This window comes from Peromyscus eremicus, chromosome 1 (genome assembly GCF_949786415.1).
Source record: "Peromyscus eremicus chromosome 1, PerEre_H2_v1, whole genome shotgun sequence".
NCBI classification, from domain to species: Eukaryota; Metazoa; Chordata; class Mammalia; order Rodentia; family Cricetidae; genus Peromyscus; species Peromyscus eremicus.
Genome location: NC_081416.1, coordinates 151,391,749 through 151,411,357, shown reverse-complemented (window position 1 = coordinate 151,411,357; position 19,609 = coordinate 151,391,749). Strand labels below are relative to the sequence as shown.

Below are 19,609 nucleotides of genomic sequence, written 5' to 3'. Positions count from 1 at the left end.
CAACTTCACCAGGATCAGGAATTGGTTTTTTTTATTTTTTATTTTTATTTATTTATTTATTTTTTTTTTGGTTTTTCGAGACAGGGTTTCTCTGTGTAGCTTTGCGCCTTTCCTGGGACTCACTTGGTAGTCCAGGCTGGCCTCGAACTCACAGAGATCTGCCTGGCTCTGCCTCCCGAGTGCTGGGATTAAAGGCGTGCACCACCACCGCCCGGCAGGATCAGGAACCACCGCCTGGCAGGATCAGGAATTGTGTGTGTGTGTGTGTGTGTGTGTGTGTGTGTGTGTTTTTCTTCTCTGCCTCTGCATATCGCAGCCCTTCACAGCCAGCTCCCCCACCCCCTGCCCCTCCTGCAACCCGCGAGTGTCTGCAGGAACCACGGGGAGCTTTTCCTCAGCCAGCACAGAGGTTCCCTCTGAAGGCCAACTAAACATTGTTAGAGGCCCATTCTGCACTGCAAAAGGTGACAAACTTCCCCTTGTGAATCAATCATTCTACTGTGAGCAGTGGCTCCCACATCCTTCCGGTAGGCTGGGCAAAGGTCTAGGGGAGAAAGGGGAGACTGTCCCATAGCATCCATCTTAGTCAACAATAAGAACAATCAACATGCTACGCACAAGACCAAAGGCACATCAAAACAAACTTGGCCCCAAGAGACAACCAACAAAGTTCCAAAAACAATGACAGCCTGATGTGCTGTGTGGGGAGTGACCCTCCAGGCTCAGTCACACTAAAAACCATCCAGACTCCAGGCTCTCTGTCCTCAACTAAACAGACTGGGAGTGGGGAATGGGGGGGGGGGGGAGGTTCCACATCCCCGTTAAAGGGGAACCCAGGATGAGCCCCCAAATGTTGTACCTGCGCTGCAAGACCCCCAAGCAAGACCACCACAGAGTCAATATCTGATGCAAACACACAGAGGGTTTTTTTTTTTTTTTAATAAGCAAGCCTGGGGCTTGGTCCATATTCCAAATACTCGACATAGCAGGTGGAGGAGGACGGCCCTGAGCACTCATTTTAAGGGGTTTATATTGTGAGTGTTAGTTAATCGGCTGCGCTGTGTTCTTACCCTGCAAGGAAATGTCACGAAACACGACAGAATCCACTAATAAGAGTTTTATTAAAGATAAAGGGACAGAGAGTGCACAGGCCTGTGGGAAACACATGTGTGGAGAAGAAGGAACCAGGAACATGGCGCCAGATTTTAAACGTGGGCGTGGACAGATCAACGGCACTACCCCACGCAAGCGCGTAGATTACATGCAATGTCACTGATCCTGGTCACGCGAGATGCCCTGACCCGGAAATGGCTATCTTGACCTGGAACTGACTAGGTGGAAGTGTCCAGGTCTGCCGGGCATCCTGGTCACGCAAGATGCCCTGACCCGGAAATGGCTATCTTGACCTGGACCTGGCTAGGCAGAAGTGTCCGCCGAGCATATGCAAGCACGCCCAACTGTGGGGGCTTGTTGTGAACCCTTCAGTGAGACCCTCACTCTATTCCCTAAGATGAAGATGAAGGCTTAGACAAAAATATCTTAATATAGATAGACCCAGGCCAGTTTCAAGCTTCCAGAAATGATAGTGCCAGCCCCAGGAACTTAAAAGTACAGCCATCTGGTAGCAACTAATTAACAAAAGAGTGCCCCAAATGCCGGCCAAAAGCCAGGCCATTTGGTGGTGACTGATCAACCATGGAATGTTCCAACACCAGAGATGGCACTTCTCAACTCCAGAGATGGGCTGTAAAAGTTCTAACCAAACAAACAGACAAACTAAAATAAGAAAACCTGGAGGCCCGGGAAGATTTAGCCAATTAGAATTGTACCCGTACTAACTCCCCCACACCCTGGAGGGACTCGTGGTTTTCACCTTTAAAAAGCCAGCCTCACAAAGAAAGAGCAACTCCTCCCTGCCTGGCTGCACTGTGACGAGTGAGTGCTTGAGATGAGTTCCCTGTCACACGACTTGTAACGGAAATAAACCTTGCTTTTGCATTCTGAACATCCTTGGTCTTTGGTGGTCTCTCTGGGGGTGTTTTTGGCATAACAATATAGGAAAGGTTTACATCCAGAGAGTTACATATCTTGGGATTGGACAAGGGGGCTAGGAGTGAGGCAGTTCTTTGAAGTTACTGCTGAACTATAAGCATGAGGTTACTAATGGCTAACAGGATGCATGATATCTACAGAGACATACATTTTTTTACTTCCTATGTCCTGCTTTTGCTGAACCCAGGATATATATATTCAGATTTATTGTCCCAGCCCTATTTTCCCATAAGTTCAATTTCTGGTCAGTTGAGTCCATTACTCCTCATATCCCGTTTTGCCAAGTCCAGTATATATAGATTTATTGTTCCACCTTATCTTCCCATGAGTTCAACTTCTGGTCAGTTCTAAAACTGCTGGTCAGAAAATACCTTTGCAGGGGGAGCCTCTCTCAAGATGACTACTGATTTTCCCTTTCAACTTCCATGTGTGGGGACATAATGCAAGAAATCCACAGAGTCTGCTTAAAGTGTAAAGGAATTTATTAGGAAAGGAAAACTCACTAGACAGAACAGAGGAATTGTTGCAGGGTCCTGGAAGGCTGAGGTACAGTCCCAGGCTGTTCCTGACACCTGAGTCAGTCCCTGAGTCCAAGACCATGAGGCCTTAAGGGTAGCCCTGAGGCCATGCCCCAGGGGCAGGTACTTCAAGGTCATAGGCAGGTAGAACAGTTACCTGCTACATCTCTAGGGCTGCGCTTCAAAGTCGTAGATAGAACAGATATCCACTACAGGGACATGTCCTGGATGGTTTTGGAAAAGGAGAAAAATATTAACAGTTAGAGATTGTGAGAGAAGGACCCATGTTCTCAGGCTCCTGATGAGCCACTCAAGCTTGTGACCGCTAACCCTTGACAGGAGAGCTGTGCCATCTTGCATCCCTCAGCGCTCTCCAGTGACTAAGGAGGCACACTGGGAGCGCAGGTACGCAGAGGGAGAAAGTGAGTGCTCAGATCATCCCGGAGAAGTAGTGAAGTAACAGTCCTCCAGGAATAATATAGCAGTAATAATATAGTAATGATATATAAAGTATAATATAGGAATAATAATATGTTTTTTTTGAGACAGGGTTTCTCTGTGTAGCTTTGTGCCTTTCCTGGAACTCACTCTGTAGACCAGGCTGGCCTCAAGGTCACAGAGATCCACCTGACTCTGCCTCCCAAGTGCTAGGATTAAAGGTGTGCGCCACCATTGCCCAGCAAGTATGCTTATTTTTTAAGGGTATTATTAAAGAAAGTATTTCAAATAAAGGCCCCCAAATCTCGGAATGTAGCTCAGTAGTAGAGTATTTGCCTAGAATCTTCAAGGTCCTAGGTTCAATTCCCAGCACAATAAAATAAAAATAAAAAAGTTGAAGACAGGACATTCCGCAGAGTTCAATTGCCATGCATTTGCCCAAAGTAGGCTTAGTGGGTCACAGGGGGCGTGGAGAGTGAGGGATTGTCACTTAAAGTTCGGGTCAGCATTGCTCCTTTAAGGTAGCAGGCCAATGTAGCTCATCTAAATCCATTCTCTTATTATTAGAAGTAGCTTAATAACTAAATAAGCCAAGAAGAATTAAAACTAATCCTTGGGCTATAGAATTTTTGTTTTTACAAAATTTAAAATTAAGAGAACATTCTCAGGGGCTAGGGTGATGGCTGGGTGGGTAAAGTACTTCCCGCACAGGTCTCCAGCATGCATATAATGGGCTGGGTGTGGCAGTGCATACCTGTGATCTCAGTGCTGGGAGGTGGAGTCAGGAGGATCCCAGAGGCTCACCAGACAGACAGACAGACTAGGTAATCTGCCTGGTGCCCAAAGTCCAGAGGAGGTACCTGTGGAGGCCGGAAAGGGGTGTGTGATTTCTGCAATTAGGTACAGTTGGAGTTGCGGACTCCAGTTGTGAGCTGCTGTGTGGATGCTGGAAAGGAACCAGGTTATCAGCCACAGCCAGCTCTTAACTGCTGAACCACGTCTCCAGCCCACTCAATACCACCATTTAAATGTTGGAATCATTAAGGACACGGTAGCATATATCTGTGATCCCAGCACTTAGGAAGCAAAGGCAGGAAGATCAGGTGTTCTAAGTTATCCTTGGCTACAGAGCAGATTTGAGGCTTTGTCCAAGAAAGGAAAGAAGGGAGGGAGGGAGGGAAGGAGAAGGAGGGGAGGAGTCAAAATAAACAACAAAAGGGAAAAAAAGGAATTGGGAGTAGTGAGGCAATCACTCGGGAGGCAGAGGCAGGACCACCAAGAACTATATAGTGAGTTCAAGGTTAGCCTGGGCTACAGGAGACTGTGGGAAGCCAGACTGACCCAAAACGTTCTCAGAGGCCCTGATGACAGGACAAAGGTCCTTGTCCAGGACCAGACTTGGCAAGGCTGGTCTGAGGCTGGGGCCAGGGCTTCAGATAAGTCAGGGTTCTGGTTTCTGAGGACCAACTCTTCCCCCTGGGCTGTGATCATCTATCCCAATGCCACTGTGTCTGCTGCATCCTGCGCTTCCTTTCTGGCTTAGCTCTCTGCTGACCTTGGCCTGCAAATAGTATATATGCCTCTGTGCTTCTGAATAAACCGGCTTGACGTAAGTCATCCGCTTTCACAAGACCTCCTGGTCTCAGCTATTGCTCTTGCCTTCTCTGTTTCTCATCTCTGGTCCTCCCACTCAACACCTGGCCATTCAGGACCCTTATTCCTGCAGGTTCGGGTCGGGAGACCCTGTCTTAAAATAAACAAAGGAATCAATATTTTAGGGCTCTAAATAAACACGTATAAAGTAGTAACTCCAAGCAAAAAGGGTAAAAAGTAAGGCAACCCAAGTATGAACTGAAGGACCCAGTGCCATGGTGGACCATAATAAGATGACCAAAAACTATATATCTATTTCTCATCCTACACAGGAGAATTTCACGTGAAGAGATGGATTCAACTTCACTGCATACACTCTGACACCACTAAAACTGAACGTTTTAAATGGATCAAAGTTGAACAAAAATAATGTGTTAAACACGATGATTCATGGGAGCTGGCAAAGAGAACAGATGGATTTTTTCCCCTCTCTCATTTTCAAATCATTTGAAAGTCATAACTTTGAAATTATGCAAATGATAAATCACTACTTATGAAAAATTCTATGGAGTAGTAAAATGATAAGAATTGTAAAATAAATATTTTAACACCTTGCTATATATCTATTCATGAGCCTGGAAAGGCTTGGAAAAATGTCTTTTTTTTTTGGTTTTTCGAGACAGGGTTTCTCTGTGTAGCTTTGCACCTTTCCTGGAACTCACTTGGTAGTGCAGGCTGGCCTCGAACTCACAGAGATCCGCCTGGCTCTGCCTCCCAAGTGCTGGGATTAAGGGTGTGCACCACCACCGCCTGGCGGAAAATACCATTATTAATAAAGATAACAGTAGACAATCAAACTTGCACAGCAGAATCACCTGCTGAAGCAGCCGTTCTCACTGATCCCTGCAGCTCGATCTCACTGGCGGCGCTCAATACCATGTTACAAAGGAGCTTTCCAGTGAATTTTGTGATGAAAAGGAGACAGGAAAATAGGTTAGACTGTGAAAGGTTGGTGGGGCAGAAGTGCTCACTGTCACCTGAACTTGAGTATGAGAAACCAGCCAGCAGTGCTACCCAGAGTCAGTTTGCTGTGTGGTTGGTGAAAGAAAAATGAGAAAAAAGGAAGGACGTGACTACTCCTAGGTATGGTGGAAGAGGAGGTTCATTGTTGTCTTAGTTTGAGTTTCTATTGTTGTGAAGAGACACCATGACTGTGGCAACTTATAATGGAAAACATTTACTGGGACTGGCTTACTGTTTCAGTGGTTTGGTCCGTTATCCATCATGGCAGGAAGCACGGTGGCATGCAGGCAGACGTGGTGCTGAGAGGTAGCTGGGAGTTCTACACCTGGATCCTGGATCCACAAGTAGCAAGAAGAGAATGCCACACTGGGACTGGCTTAAACATCTAAGACCTCAAACACGCCCCCAGTGACGCACTTCTTCCAACAAGGCCACACCTCCTAATAGTGCCACTCCCTGTGGGCCTATGGGGGCCATTTTCATGAAAATCTGGGAGAGTCCATGGTGGACATGACCCTGAGTTGGGCCATGTGGGGAGAAGGGAGAGTGGAAAGGAGAGAGCCAGACCAATAGGCCAGGAGAGTAAAGGGTAGATCAAAAAAGAGCCAGGTAACCCAAAGGGGATGCTGGGAGAACCTGGTGGCCAGATCTGCTTTGATATGTTAAATAGGCATCTCAGTTTGCCATTTGACCCAGGTTTGAGACCTAACATCCAATCTTTTTCATTGATAATAAATGATAAGGGGCAACACAATCTTTTCTATGACTACTTCTTGTTGACATTGGGACATCACTGTTAAGGACCCAAGAGCGCTGGAATGCTGCCTAAAGTGGGAAGAGCAGGCTGTTTCACTTTCTGTGAGTTCAGGCCTTGTTGGAGCAGTCTATGAGGCTAGACCACCTGGGGCTGGTCACTTTGGAGCTGTCTAGGATGCAAAGGCTCAGGCTGGTTGGAAATTCCATCAGAATCACCTAGGGCTGGTGAGTTTGGAGCAGTTTGTAGTCTTTAATTGATTGGAAATACACTGGAACAGATACATATTAGGGACAGAAGTTAAAGCTAAAGAGTTTGGGGAAAATTTCTATTGTAGCATGAATCTTAAAGGTACTTATTAATAAAATCAAACCTGAGGCCAGTTATTGGGGTGAATGCTGGAAGATCAGAGAAGCAGAACAAGCCACAGCCACCTCACCTCGCCAGTTCCTCAGCTGATCCTGTTTCCTCAGACTGGAAGCCTCTGAGTCCTTATCCAAATGAATCTCAGCTGAACTGCTTCTCAAAAGCCTGAATGCTTAACCATCTTAGTTCCTGGTTTTCATGCCTTATATACCTTTCTGCTTCCTGCCATCACTTCCTGGGATTAAAGGAGTGAGTCACCATGCCTGGCTATTTCCAGTGTGGCCTTGAACTCACAGAGATCCATGAAAGCTAGGCTTAAAGGTGTGAGTGCCACTGTTTTCTAGCCTCTGTATCTAGTGGCTGTTCTGTTCTCTGACCCCAGATAAGTTTATTAGGGTGCACAATATTTTGGGGAACACAATACCATCACATTCTATCTTGGATATATATTTGAAACTTCCAGGTCCATGGTTCTATTGTTGGGAGGGGGGGACCAAGACCAGGGGAGAGAAAGAGAGAGAGAGTCCACTCTCAGTAATAGGCAGATGGGGAAACAGGCTGTTGATTGACAGTACTTGTCTGATGTCCATTTGACATTTGACCTGTGAGAGATGGATCCACATGGACTCCTTGAAGTTTACATGCATTTTATTTTATTTTTTTTATTTTTTATTTTTTATTTTTTATTTTATTATTATTATTTTTTTTTTTTTTTTTTTTTTTTTTTGGTTTTTCGAGACAGGGTTTCTCTGTGTAGCTTTGCGCCTTTCCTGGAACTCACTTGGTAGTCCAGGCTGGCCTCGAACTCACAGAGATCCGCCTGGCTCTGCCTCCCGAGTGCTGGGATTAAAGGCGTGCGCCACCACCGCCCAGCTACATGCATTTTTTTAAGTTTATAAAAAGAGATAAAAATTTTAGATATGTTAGCATTACTGTTGTTTGTAATCTGTACTGAAATCCACATTGTAGAAAAGGCAGTAGATTGGTGAGTCATAATAAAAGCTTGGGAACTCAAAAATGATTTGGGGTTAAAAGCACCTGTGAGTTTACCTCCTTTCAGAATCTGGTAGCAAGGTAAACTGTTTGTCTTTCTCAGCTGGAGACCTAGTAGCTCTAGGAAAGTGAGGCCTGAGGCCTAATTTTTACATATGAGGAGAAGGCAGCTGTAGCCTTTGAAGGAGGAGCTGGCATGCTTGCTGCTGTTAAAGCTACAGTTAGCCATCAATATCATCAGAGATCTGAGAAGGATAAATTATAGCAGGAGGTATAATCTAAACGGTATATGCATCAACTAAGGTGACAGAAACTTACCCAATACCCAGATGGTCGCCCTAGGCTCCCATGGTGTCGATGACTTCATTGGGGACAGTGGTCAGTCTTCAGTTGTCACATAGAGCAGCATTGGCCTTCAACTGCCAGACCCAGGTCTGAGAGATGTTCCTGTGGAGAAGGAACTTGGGAAAACTGACCTAACTGTGACCAAGAAGAGTCAACCCAACAACTTGGGCAGACACCTGGTGGCAGGTGAGTCATGGAGCAGTTCAGATATGTTAGCATTACCATTGTTTGTATTCTGTACTGAAATCACATCATAGAAAAGTGGTTAGTGTTACCTTGATTCATGTGGAGTCATCATGGCCCGTATATCCTCTTTGGAGACCTTAGGGTTCCCTGTCTATTATGGGAAGCTTTTTTTATGAAACATTTTAATTCAGCAGATCTTTAAAGAGTTTGAAGACCAGCTATCTATTAACTATACATGATTTTAAGCTTAACCTTGAAAACACATTAAGATTTCTTAATGATAGCAGTTTAAGTTAGTAGCTTTTATTAAGACTAGGATTTTACAGATTTATCCCTGTTCATTTTCAGCTTTAAAACTTTGAGTTGAAGATTTAACTGAAGATCCTCCAACATCAAAATAAAACATTACACCACAAATACAGTTCATAGGGAGACTCGAAACTTTTCCAACCCTTTTATAGTACATCATTACAGAATATCACAGTGTTTTGTATGACTTAATTTGTCCAAATAGCCAAAACATAACAAAGCAAGCAAAGACAAAGATACTAGACAAATATTACTATAAACCTGAGTAGACCTTGGGACATTATGAATCTTATTTATCAAACAAATGTTGTTTCTTATCTAAATTTTCTAGAAGCTAGGTGTTGAACAGTTAACAAAGATATAAGCACTTAGGTGTGAATCTCTAAGTCAGCTTTTGTCAATCTGAGTAGACCTTTATAACCTTAAATTTTTATCATCATGTGTTGCGGTAATGCCCGTGCAACCGCTACCCGTTCACCATGTCCGAGCAAGGGGCTGTGGATTAAAAAATAAGGGACAAGAGATAGCGAGTCATTCGCCACAGCTGAATGCCGAATGCCGTTTATTGAAAGAGGGAGGAAACCTTAAATATAGGCTTACAGCACAATGGCGGATCCCAGGAGGGCAGAAGTTCGCTACATTCTTGCATCTAAGCTGTTTACACCAAATGCAGGACACAGGAAAAAAGAACCTCTGGTTGATCAGTTGATCGTTAGGTGAGAAGGAAACTGGCAGGGAATCTGAATAGGGAGGACATCTGGTCAAGGTCTGCAAGCAAGGCAGCAGCCACTCACAGTGAGGGGCCAGGGCCCACAATCATACAAAAACCCATACCAATCCAAAATATTTTAGAGACCTCTTCTTTCCTTAGTCTAAAGAGAGATACAATGATAAACTAAGGGCTCAGTAGGACTGAGGAGTTTTATAGATGTTGCCTCAGCTGTTTTATACCATGTGGTCATCTTGATGGCAAAGTTATATGGCATGTACTCTTTAACCTTAGTAAGATGGCTGCCAGTCACATGGCTGCTTCCATCCTGATGAGGTCATCAACCAACATGGAGGCAAGTCACGTGGTTGGTATTTTAAAATATCTGTTTTCCTAGTAGATCTATTTTTTAAATGCGAGTTGAATTCAAGTTATATATACAGTATATTCTAAACAAGAGATGAATCACATATATAGTATGTTATAGCAAATTTAGATTACCCAGTTGTCCCGGCCAGCGGGATCTTCAGCAGAGACCCTAGAAGGGGGAATGGTGAATGAAAGGGACAAGAGACACAAAGAACTGACAGCAAGACAGTATTCTGATCAAGCTGCAAAATTTTATTTTTCTCAGATGGGTTTTATAGTAAGCAGACCAGGAAACTTTCTTTGGGAAAAGATCAGAGGACTTCTGAGTTGCCAAGCAACCCAACCAAGCAACCCAACCACAAAACTTGTTACTAATGGTCAGTGTAGCAGAAAGATAAGGAAATGTTAAGTTATTTTCTAATAACTCAGGACTTGTTCAGGCATGTCAAAAGTTTCTGGTTAGTGGCTCAGTTCTGGACAACAGAAACTTAACTCAGGCAGGCAATATGGCACGGCTCTTAAAATTGTCCTTGGCATCTCCTCCCTTTATTTTATTTTATGAGGGCATGTGTCCACCTGAACGGTGGTGGACCTTAACTGGCTGGGGGAGACATTGATCTGACTCCTCCTAGAGCCGCTGCGGGCTTGAGAAAAAGGGTACCTTTTGGGGAGGAGAGGGCTTAGGCATTTTGGTGCCTCTAGATACCAACCTCTATGCAAGTCAGGTTTGTCTCTCAGGGAATCCAAACCAAGGGCTATTAAATCAGCCTTCCCCTGCAGTGCTTGGCCTTGCACCCAGCTGTGTCCATACCGACTGATGCCAATAAGCATAGGTTTGGGCTTTATGCTGCTCCTAAAGGAGAAGAGGACTGAGAAATATCATAGGGATCACATCCTCGATCCAGCATTTTGAGCTGATGGTAATAAACCTGTATAGGTTTTGATGCCAGGGAGTCTATTTGTTTTTTAATAAGTCGGATTAGCCTGCCAATTACATAGGGACCCAAAGTTACAAATAACAAAAGACTGACTAATGGTCCTACAAGAGGCATTAAAAGGGAGAACATGGATGATCTCCACCAATCATCTGCCGTGGCAGAGAATTGCTGCTTATGTAGCTCTAGGCTAAGTTTATGTAGCTTATTTATCTGGGTTTCTACCATTCCAGACTATTAATGTAATAACAACATTCTTCCCTCAGAAAAAGGCATATCCCCCCCTTTTCTGCTGTCAGCAGGTCCAAGGCCCATCGGTTTTGTAGGGCAACCTGTGCAAGAGAGATTTAACTGCCTCTGGAGGGAGGATAAGGATGCTGCAGAAGCCTCAATTGCTTAGATAGGTGAGCCGTTGTTATGAGGGAATGACCCAGAACTCCTCTTGCCAAGCCTGCAGAGACCAGAGATGTGGCTAGGGAAATTGAAGATGGCTCTTTTTTGCTTGGGCTGGGGGGCATCCCATCCCAAGAACTCCGCAGGGGGTCCTGAGCATAAGTTGTGGGACCAGAGTAACAGGTAGACAAAGCATGTCCTGTGGGATAGGGATGGTCAAATTTTTTGATAGAGTGCCATTGCACCAAAAGAAAAATCGGGGGGTGGGGAGTGGGGGTGACAAAAGGATGATTGGGTAATACAGTCTGGTTGCAAAAGGGAAGGGAGACACTAGAAAAGCAAAAATCAAACTTGGAACGGCCTGGGTCAAGAAACAAGGGTACTTTAGGGGTGGGGTGGAAGCCATGGGAATTATCAGTGGTGGTGCAATTAAGGACCTGAGGCAGGGGTACTGCTGTCAGGGGAGGACGTCCCAAGGCTGCACATAGGAAGCACAATGAGAGATTCCCAATGCCAGTAACACTGGCAAACATAAGGCCTTCTCAGAGGAGGGAAAGCCAAGAAAATGGAGAGGAGGGGGATGATAGTTGTGTCATTAAATTTTTTTCTTGTATAAGGATATTACGATGGACCGTAGATTGTACTTGTACATATGAGCGCCAAATGTAGAGTCTGGAGCTAGGCCATGTGGCTGTTCGGGCCGTATACATGGCTCCTTTACTGGACTAGTCCATCGTGAGTCCCACGGGTCCCAAACCATTAAGGAATATCCTGTAGACATCTTGTAAAATTTAGGGCCATTCTGTTCTCTCCCAATTACCTGTCCCTTAGCAGGAGGAATGGCATCATGAATTTTACATAAGAATAGGGGTATCCTACACTTTTCTCCTTTAAATAAGTTTTGCAATTGTGAACAGTCTGATCATACAAAAAACAGATAGCAGGGGCCACCTTGCCGGGGGAATTATGGAAATCAGTAAAGTTGAGTAAAACGGGATTCTGGCATCCTTGCAGAATGGGGCAATCAGTGGTAGCCAATAGGTGACCAAAGGTCTGTGTTTTAGCATAATTAGTATAATTTTCAGCCAAATAAAAGCGCATGTAAATGGGGATGTGTCGACCGGTCTCTGGTCCTGATAAGAAGGTACAGGCAGCAGCAAGATCCAGAATATCCAGGGAAATTCTCCCAGTTCTTTTTTATCAGCATCTGTAAAGAAGGAGAAGCAAAGGGAAATGACCTCAGGGACTATCCTTTTCCCTGGGTGATTGGTTAGAGTTGACTTGTTTAACTAATCTCTCGGGGAGCCAATGAGGGCCTCCCTCTGTTTGGTCATAGATGCATGCTGACCCTCGATCAGGACTGGGTCGGGCCCTTTCCACTGGGCAGTTAAGGGGTCTCGCCACATGACCAATGCTTGGTGGCTTTGAGTTTGTGGATGCCAAAAGCGATCCGCTGCAGACCTTTCATTCTTGTCCAAGGTAAGGAAATTAAGGACAAAAAGGGCATGATGTAAAAGATTTTGGGGGTTGCCTCACGTATCATACTTTATGAAGCATGGATTTTAGAGTCTGATAAGCACGTTCAATGATGCCCTGGCCCTGGGGGTTGTAAGGAATGCCAGTGACATGCTTAATCGGAAGTTGTTGGCAAAAAGATTGAAATTTTTTTCCAGTATATCCTGGGACATTGTCAGTTTTTATAACTTTAGGCTTTCCTAGGATGGAAAAGCATTATAAAATATGGGAAATATCATTTTTGGAGGCCTCTCCAGCCTGGAGAGAGGCAAATATAAAACCACTAAAGGTATCAACTGTAACATGTATGTATTTAAGTTTGCCAAATTCAATTAAATGAGTAACATCCATTTGCCAAATTTCATTGGGAACCAAGCCCCGCGGGTTAACTCCCGGATGTTGAACCGGGAGGGAGACAGTACAGTCAGTGCAATTTTTAACAATTTCTCGGGCCTGTTCTCGGGTAAGCTTAAACAACAAACGAAGGGAATGAACATTTAAATGGTGAAGAGAGTGTGCTTGGGCAGCCTGAGAAAGGGATCCTGCAAGAACAGGAAAAACTAATTGTGTGGCTGCATCAGCCAAGGCATTTCCTTCAGATAGAGGACCAGGCAATTTTAAATGGGCCGTAGATGGCCAATAAAAAAGGGGCACTGTCTAGTCATAATCAAGGAGCGCAGCTGAAGAAAAAATGGAGCTGCACTGGTAAAGGGTTTAATAAAGGGAACAGTTTCCAATAAGGGAACAGAATGGGCAACATAAGCACTATCAGTATACAAATTAAAGGGCTGAGAATGAAATAATTGAAAAACTTGAATGACTGCATAAAGTTCAATGAGGAGAGGCAGGAGGTGGCCTTTCCATCCACAACATAGGCAGCAATCCCATTGGCTGAGCCATCTGTAAATATCAGGGGAGCCTCCCTTATAGGTTGTGAGGCAGTTAATTTGGGGAAAACAAAGGGATAAATTCTGGCAAACTGTAACAAGGGATCACTAGGATAATGGTTATCGATAGTACCAGGGAAGGATGAACAGGCAATGGGCCATTCATCATTTGTTTGAAGCAGCCAATCTAATTGTTCTCGTGTATAGGGGACGACTGTGGAGTCAGGATCTTTTCCAAAGTATTGGCGACTTGTTTCTCTGACCTTAATAATTAACTTGGCCGTTAAAGATGGGTAAGTGGCCAGCACCTTTGAGGGAGAGGTGGGTAGGTGGACCCAGGGTAGGGGATTCCCTCTTTTTTCTTCTCTGATGGTTATTTGTTGCCAGAAGACTAGACGTGGGGGTTCCAGGAATATTAATACTGACAGAGTGACAGACAGAGGGTGGACGGGAAGACTCTTTTAGGGATTTTTCTCCCTCCTTAATTAATTTTTGAACATCCGGGGAATGATTATAAGTTTTTAAGACATCATTAATTAAATTCCAGTAGGAAAAAGTTTGAATGGGGACCTTTTTAGGACCAAAGGTCTGGTAAAAATCATTTAAACAGTCACCAACCCATCTCCAGTGCTTTTTATCTGTGGTCCCTTCTTGGGGAAACCAAGGACAGACATCTCCAATATAGTAAAGAAATTTTTTTAAGTCTTTCTTTTTAACCCTAGTTCCTCATCTCTTGAGAGTCTGTTTCAGTCCCGAAATAAACAAATCCTGTTTATTAAATGCTTGTCCCATGGTAAACTTACCTTGTGTCGTCACGTTGCAAGACCTGTTTCATGGGTGTTTCCGTGGCGATCACTGACCGGACCTTGCTCATGGAGTCGTCTTCCACGGTGGTCCAACTCTTAGGCAGGCCTGCCCTGGTGTGTGATGACGTTCACCACTCCTTCACGTCCTTGAGCCTCAAGCTGGGCGCCAGTTGTCCTGGCCAGGGGGATCTTCAGCAGCGACCCTAGAAGGGGGAATGGCAAATGAAAGGGACAAGAGACACAAAGAACTGACAGCAAGATAGTATTCTGATCAAGCTGCAAAATTTTATTTTTCTCAGATGGGTTTTATAGTAAGCAGACCAGGAAACTTTCTTTGGGAAAAGATCAGGGGACTGCTGAGTTGCCAAGCAACCCAACCACAAAACATTGTTACTAATGGTCAGTGTAGCAGAAAGATAAGGAAATGTTAAGGTATTTTCTAACAACTCAGGACTTGTCCAGGCATGTCAAAAGTTTCTGGTTAGTGGCTCAGTTCTGGACAACAGAAACTTAACTCAGGCAGGCAATATGGCATGACTCTTAAAATTGTCCTCGGCACCCATGTATAGATTTTAAATTATAAGTCTTATGTTATAAGTTTAAAGCCAAATTTTGTGACAGATTTTATAGATTTTTTTAAACCATACCCAGTGAATTTACAAATTCTCAGGCAGAGTTTACAGCATAGGCTTAAGAGATTTTTTTTTTTTTTTTTTTTTGAGAGCAGGGCTCAGAGAAATTGTAGAGATAAAAGATTTTTCAGAGTGGGAAGTAGAACCTTAGAGATGAGAGACTTTGGAAGTGTAGAGCAGAGGAAGGTTAGATATAAGACATTTGAGATGATTTATTTGTGCCTGGCAGGTGTCACGATTTGTATTTGGAAGTCAAGTGGGCCGATTTTCGGCCCTTGATCTGTACTGAGGCCAAGCTGCTTGTCGTCCAGGCAGGGAGAGGGGGCGGAAAATGAAACTGCCCTGGAGAGAAGTTCTGTGAGCTACAAGAGAGAGCTGAGAGAGCACGGGAGGCTCAGACAGGGCTGAGGGGCTGCAGGACAGCAGCAGAGCTGAGAAGAGCACTGGATGGGCTTAAGGAAGCTGCACTGCAGGCGGGAGTCGAGAGACAGCGTAGTGGGACTGCAGACCCTAGGGGAGGCAAGAGAAGCAGCAGAGGTGGATAAAGGGGCCTTGTGACAAGAATCTCCATCCAGGGCATCCCCAAGCAGAATAGGAAACCTGTTAAAGAAAAACATTCCAAATCACACAGGAAAGGAATCCCCTCCCACGTGACTGGGACTCAAGCAGGGTGAGAGGCGCTCCAGGCACACCAGTGTGGCTTCTGTAGTAGTGCAGACAAAGCAGGCAGCTGGGATGACCCTTATCCAGTAGAGAGAGATGAGAGCAGGGGAGGGAGACAGTAAGTGTCCTTAGTAGAGATATCCAGATAGCTGTAGCAGGTCAGAGCCAAGAGATGGGAGACAAGGGCCCAGGCGGGCGCCTGGAGGGTGTGGAAGGCTCTAGGAGCCAGAGAGTCACTTATGACAGACAAAGGAAGGACTGTGGAGGGCAGAAGCAGCTCAGAAGGCAGACTCTAGAATTTGGGGTCAAATTTGACAACGGCTGAAGCCAGCAGAAACAAATGACCCATACATACCTCTGGAGAGTCAGAGCAGAGGCGTGGTTCGGATTGGCTGAGTTCCTTGGAAGGGGACTCATATTTGCCAGTCCCAGGTTTCAGCACCAGATGAATGAAAAAAAGGAAGAAAAAAGGAAGGGCGTGGCTGTTCCTAGGTGTGGTGGAGGAGAAGGTTTATCGTAGATAAAAGGGAGAGTGTAGCCAGATGCAGAGACATCTGGGAGAGTCCAGAGTGGACATGACTCTGAGCCAGGCTATGTGAGGAGAGGGGGGAGGGGAGAGGGGGAACCAGATCAAGAGGCCAGGAGAGCAAAGGGTAGACAAAAAGAGCCAGTAACCAAAATGGCTGGCTTACATAGAAAAGGGCAGCCCAGCCCCTGGGCTGGAGAAGTTTAGGGTACGGAATAGGGTAAGCCAGCTGTCTTAGTCAGGGTCTCTATTGCTCTGAAGAGACACCATGACCATGGCAACTTTTATAAAGGAAAACATTTAATTGGGCCTGGCTTACAGTTCAAAGGTTCAGTCTGTTATCATCAGGGCAGGGAGCACGGTGGTATGCAGGCACCATGGTGCTGGCTACATCTTGATCAGAAGGCAACAGGAAGTGTACTGAGAGATGTCCTGAGCATAGGAAACCTCAAACCACGTCCCAACAGTGAAACACTTCCTCCAACAAGGCTATACCCAGTCCAACAAAGCCACACCTCCTAGTAGGGCCACTCCCTATGAGCTTATGGGGGCCAACTATATTCAAACTACCACGTCAGCCATACCCTGTAACAGGTAGGGACTGAAGGATGCTGGGAGAACATGGCAGCAAGGTCCACTTTGGTGTGTTAAATAGGCACCTCAGCCATTTGTCCCAGGTTTGAGACCTAACAGTTGGACCATAAAACTTCCTGTTCAGTGTAGGAATTAAGCTATAAATTCTGGATGATGCAGCAGCCTTACAGCCCTGACACACTTGGCTGAGAGAATGTCACTGCCTCTGGGGAGAGGGGCTAACGCCTGTGACCATCATCATTTACCATTTTCAATGGGATCTTTTTAAAAGAAAGACCTGTCATACAGTCCATATTTATGAATGCTTTGGGATCAAAGTGTGAAGCCTATGAATCCTAGAGATCAAATGCTTCCCTAGTTTTCAAATTTGTCATGAAGATACTTTTAAATAAAGCTTTACAGTCCTAAAAAAAAAAAAAGACTTGGGCATTCAGCTAGGCAGTAGTAGAGCACTTCCACAGTATGTGCCAGGCCCTAGGTTCAATTCCTAGCAGGAAAAAAAACAAATCACAAGCAGAACCAAAGTCATCTCCCAGCCGTGCTGCAGAAAGGGTAACCAGAAAGACGAGCGTGCAGGCAGAGTGAGCCGTCACGGCAGCTGACACCCAGCTGATCGAGGACATTTCTCCCTAGCAAGTGCAGGATCACATCAGTTAACCCCTCCACTAAAAAACACTACAGTCAAGACTTGTAAACATCTGTCACCAAAACCTGTAAGCATCTGTTCTCGTGAGAGGCTATTGTTTTCTACATAGTTCAGTAAGCCGTGTTTGAAAGGCTCTCGATTCTTAAGTTGAAACTTGGCTGGTTTGGGGCTGCTCTCTCAATAGGCAGCCGACAGGGCTGAAGCTGTAGGCTCGCATTCCTCTGACTGGTGCTGTCAGCAGCCACTGATGGTGACTGCTTGTTCTGACTCAGTTCTACAGTTAGAGAGAGAAACGCTTATGAACTCGTAAGTAACCGCTCATTTAGGAAACAAATTTTGAAAAAGTTAGGGACCCTGGACATGGAGGGTTCCTGTAAGGCCAGTACTAGGGAGTCAGGGGCAGGGGGGTCACCAACATGAGACCCCAACTCGAAAACAAAACAAACAACAAACAAACAAAGCCGGGCGGTGGTGGCGCACGCCTTTAATCCCAGCACTCGGGAGGCAGAGCCAGGCGGATCTCTGTGAGTTCGAGGCCAGCCTGGGCTACCAAGTGAGTTCCAGGAAAGGCGCAAAGCTACACAGAGAAGCCCTGTCTTGAAAAAAGAAAAAAAAAAATACAACAAACAAACAAAAGATCTGATTGGCTTCAAACGCCACACTTCCAACTTGTCCTCCCACCATGACACCCTCAGAAATGACAAAGCAAACTGTCTTTTCAATACACCTTAGACTTCAGGCTCGACAAGCACTAACAAGTTAAAAATCCTGAGCTGTAGCTGGGCGTGGAGGAATATGCCTACAGCAAATCGGACAGCAGAGGGGTAAACGGGCTGCAAGGTCAAAGTCAGCCTGGGCTGTGGGACTTCGGCTTCCGCTGAGGCAGTTCAGGTTGAGGGGAGACTTCTCTTGCAGGTCCTTGGGGATGAGCATCTTGTGTAAAAATGAAGGGGTTCACCTCTGACTCTGGCTCCTTGTCAGGGTCTTGATTGCTCAGGACAGCTGCAAGACAGGGATCAAAACTCAAGCACAGAAGCTGGGTGGTGGTGGCACACACCTTTAATCCCAGCACTCGGGAGGCAGAGGCAGGCAGACCTTTGTAAGTTCGAGGCCAGCCTGGTCTACAGAACGAGATCCAGGAAAGGCACAAAGCTACACAGAGAAACCCTGTCTTGAAAAACAAACAAACAAACAAACAAACAAAAAAACTCTCAAGCACAGAACAGAAGCAGGCTCCTCAAAATCTTTCATTAAGATAATCTTAAAATCATTATCATTCACAAGCATTTTGTACATGAAAAACAGGTTTGCATTTAGCCTTACGGTATTATGAATCTGCCCAATTAGCATAAAATAATGCTAGTGTGTGAACAAATTTTTACAAAAAATAATGTACACCTGTGTGTCAGAGAACTTTTTTACAACTCATTTTTTTGGGGGGAGGGATGCTGGTTATCAAATTCAGGGCCTGGGATTAAAGGCATTCACCACCTCTAAATTACTATGTTTAATTTTGAGATCTGTGATTTGAGAAAAAAAAAATCTAAGCAATTTGTCAAGTCAACTGTAGACTTGGGCCATGGAGGTCTAAGAACAGATCCAAAACGGCCCCAAAGCTCAAGGGTGTCACAGAGCTCAGTGTGACCAGCCAAAGAAGAAAGGGGGTTAAAACCGAGAAAAAAAAAAAAAAAACCTTCTAAAAACAGAAACCAAAAGAACACCTCCAAGAGATGCACAGAGGGTAAGGGAGAAGTGCTCGGACAAGCAGACCAGGCAGCTGGCAGCTCAGTCCTGAGGACAGCACCAGAGCCACAGCTGATAGGGAGACCCTCCGGCACACACCTGGGCACGCTCCCGGAGCGCACACACCTGGGCACGCTCCCGGAGCGCACACACCTGGGCACACTCCCGGAGCATCCCAGCATCCCAAAGTGGTGGCTGGCTTTGTTTTTTGTCCTGGTTTTGCTGGATTTCAATTCTTGAACATATGTGTCAAAAAAAAGTATTGTCATTTTAAAGGTCTCTTCCTTTATGTCAAATATGCTTTAAATTATTTATTGAATGAAGAGAAAAGGAAAGGGTGTTGAAAGGTGAAACATGTTCAGTTAACAGTTTTCTTCCAAGTTCTGGCAGACCTCGTGACTTTACGTGTCTGTTCAAAGAAATACAGTTGAAGCTTAAACATACATTCCTTTATTCCAAGTGCCCTTTTACTTACAGATACATTATTTTACTTTTTAAAACTATGAATAACTGGTCATAGATTACAATCTAAAAACATTCTATAGTAAGATCAATATAAATGATTATAAAGAATTATGAATAATTTTGAAATAAATAACTACACCTTAATGATG

General features: G+C 44.9%; 1 protein-coding gene and 1 long non-coding RNA gene across 8 annotated transcripts in view; both read right to left on the bottom strand.

The window, feature by feature from the left end:
• Window positions 1-19,609, bottom strand: part of LOC131919912 (BOS complex subunit NOMO1) — a 120,280-nt gene that overhangs the window by 9,905 nt on the left and 90,766 nt on the right. For 5 of the 7 annotated variants that reach the window (XR_009381470.1, XR_009381472.1, XR_009381473.1 and 2 more), the window contains one exon: window positions 19,292-19,404. The exons of the other annotated variants lie outside the window; for them this stretch is intronic. The gene's annotated coding sequence lies outside the window, so the exon portion shown is untranslated. Of the gene's footprint in view, window positions 1-19,291; window positions 19,405-19,609 lie in introns of those variants that run through there. 7 annotated transcript variants of the gene reach the window in all.
• On the bottom strand, window positions 12,038-14,388 carry LOC131919974 (uncharacterized). Its single transcript, XR_009381483.1, has 2 exons — window positions 14,189-14,388; window positions 12,038-12,190 (listed from the first exon to the last, which is right to left on the bottom strand). It is a non-coding gene; the product is annotated as an uncharacterized LOC131919974 (long non-coding RNA).